The sequence below is a fragment of the Lontra canadensis genome, unplaced genomic scaffold (genome assembly GCF_010015895.1).
Source record: "Lontra canadensis isolate GAN:19392208 unplaced genomic scaffold, GSC_riverotter_1.0 scaffold3429, whole genome shotgun sequence".
NCBI classification, from domain to species: Eukaryota; Metazoa; Chordata; class Mammalia; order Carnivora; family Mustelidae; genus Lontra; species Lontra canadensis.
In genome coordinates, this window is record NW_022634413.1 from 1,310 (window position 1) to 3,665 (window position 2,356).

Consider the following 2,356-nt stretch of genomic DNA (forward strand, 5'->3'; position numbering starts at 1 on the left):
ACGGTTGATATGATGGTAGTGAGGATAAGGGGTTTGATTAGTATGGGAAGGGGATAAACCAACATTTTCGGGGTATGGGCCCGATAGCTTATTTAGCTGACCTTACTGTAGAATTTGGTGTAGATTTGGTAGCACGAAGATTTTTGAGTTCTTAGGGTTAGGTTCGATTCCTATAATTCTAGAAATAAGAGGGCTCGAACCTCTATAATTTACTCTATCAAAGTAACTCTTTTGTCAGACATATTTCTTATGTTTGGGGAGGGATACTTGCCGTTATAATGGGTAGGGATATATGTCATATACATAGTGCTAGTGTTAGGGGGGAGAAAGTTTTTTCATAGTAGGTGTATGAGTTGGTCATAGCGGAATCGTGGGTAGGATGCTCGGATTCATAGGAAGGAGGCCGTTAGTAGGAGTGTTTTTATGGTGAAGTTGACTGAGTATAGTTCTGGTAGGTAGGGGGTGTGGAACGCGCCGAAAAATAGGATGGTTGTGAGGGCGTTTATTATGATAATGTTGGCGTACTCGGCTAGGAAGAATAGGGCGAATGGTCCGGCTGCATATTCTACGTTGAACCCTGAAACCAGCTCCGATTCTCCTTCTGTTAGGTCGAATGGTGCGCGGTTGGTTTCTGCTAGAGTAGAGATAAATCATATTATGGCCAAGGGTCATGCGGGTAGAATTAATCATAGGTGTTCTTGGGTGGTGATTAATGTGGATAGGGTGAATGAGCCGTTTATTAACAACACCGATAGGAGAATAATAGCTAGTGTGACTTCATACGAGATTGTTTGGGCTACGGCTCGAAGGGCCCCGATTAGGGCGTATTTTGAGTTTGAGGCTCATCCGGATCATAGGATTGAGTAGACGGCTAGGCTTGATATCGCCAGTATGAATAGGACCCCCAGATTTATGTTAATAAGGGGGTAGGGCATGGGTAATGGGACTCATATAGTTAGGGCTAGTGTTAGGGCTAGAATGGGGGCTATTACGAATATAGTGATTGATGATGTTAGGGGTCGTAGGGGTTCTTTAGTGAAGAGTTTCACGGCGTCCGCGATTGGTTGTAGTAAGCCATAGGGTCCTACGATGTTTGGCCCTTTGCGGAGTTGCATGTACCCTAGAATTTTTCGTTCTACTAATGTCAGGAAGGCCACGGCGAGCAGGATTGGTACGATCAGTGAAATGACATTAATTATGAACATGATGTTAGGAAGAGGATTTGAACCTCTGAGAATAAAAGTTTAAGTTTTACGCAATTACTGGGCTCTGCCACCCTAACAAACCCTATTTCTAGGGTTGCGGAGAGGTGGACTGGCTAGATTAAGATTATATCATCTATTGGTCCTAAGGCGTTCCGGTGGAATGGGCCTTACTTCTCTTGTCCTTTCGTACTGGGAGAAGTCACTGCAATAGATAGAAACCGACCTGGATTGCTCCGGTCTGAACTCAGATCACGTAGGACTTTAATCGTTGAACAAACGAACCCTTAATAGCTGCTGCACCATTGGGATGTCCTGATCCAACATCGAGGTCGTAAACCCTATTGTTGATATGGACTCTCAAATAGGATTGCGCTGTTATCCCTAGGGTAACTTATTCCGTTGATCAAGTTATTGGATCAATGAATGATGAGACTCTTCGACTGGTTTGTCTGTGATTTAATCACTCGGAGGTTATTTTATTCTCCGAGGTCACCCCAACCTAAATTGCTGGCCCGTTAATAAGATCGTGTTAGGCCTGTCGGTGTTTAGTGAATTATTATGGGCTAGTTAATTAAAGCTCCATAGGGTCTTCTCGTCTTATTGGAGTATTCCCGCCTCTTCACGGGAAGGTCAATTTCACTGATTGGAAGTAAGAGACAGTTAAACCCTCGTGTGGCCATTCATACAAGTCCCTATTTAGGGAACAAATGATTATGCTACCTTTGCACGGTCAGGATACCGCGGCCGTTAAACCAGTGTCACTGGGCAGGCAGTGCCTCCAATACTAGACATGCTGGAGGTGATGTTTTTGGTAAACAGGCGGGGTTTGTGTTTGCCGAGTTCCTTTTACTTCTTTTAATCTTTCCTTGTTGCACGCCTGTGTCGGATTAACAATTGATTTGATAGGTGTTCTATTAGTGGTTTATTTCTATCATGATGTTAACTATCAGTGAGTATTCGTTGGCTGTTATAAGCTTGTGCAAGGAGAATAGACTTCTTGTTACTCATACTAGCATTATTACTTCTATTGTCAAATAGATTGGCCCAGTAGCATATTAGGAGTTATTTTGGATTTTTGGGATTAAGAGATTTGTATTGTTGAGCTTGAACGCTTTCTTAATTGATGGCTGCTTTTAGGCCTACTATGGTTT

The 2,356-nt window shown here is 43.1% G+C and overlaps 1 pseudogene; it reads right to left on the reverse strand.

The window, feature by feature from the left end:
• Positions 1-389: 389 nt before the first annotated feature.
• On the reverse strand, positions 390-1,299 carry LOC116863822 (annotated as a pseudogene).
• Between the last annotated feature and the right edge of the window lie 1,057 nt (positions 1,300-2,356).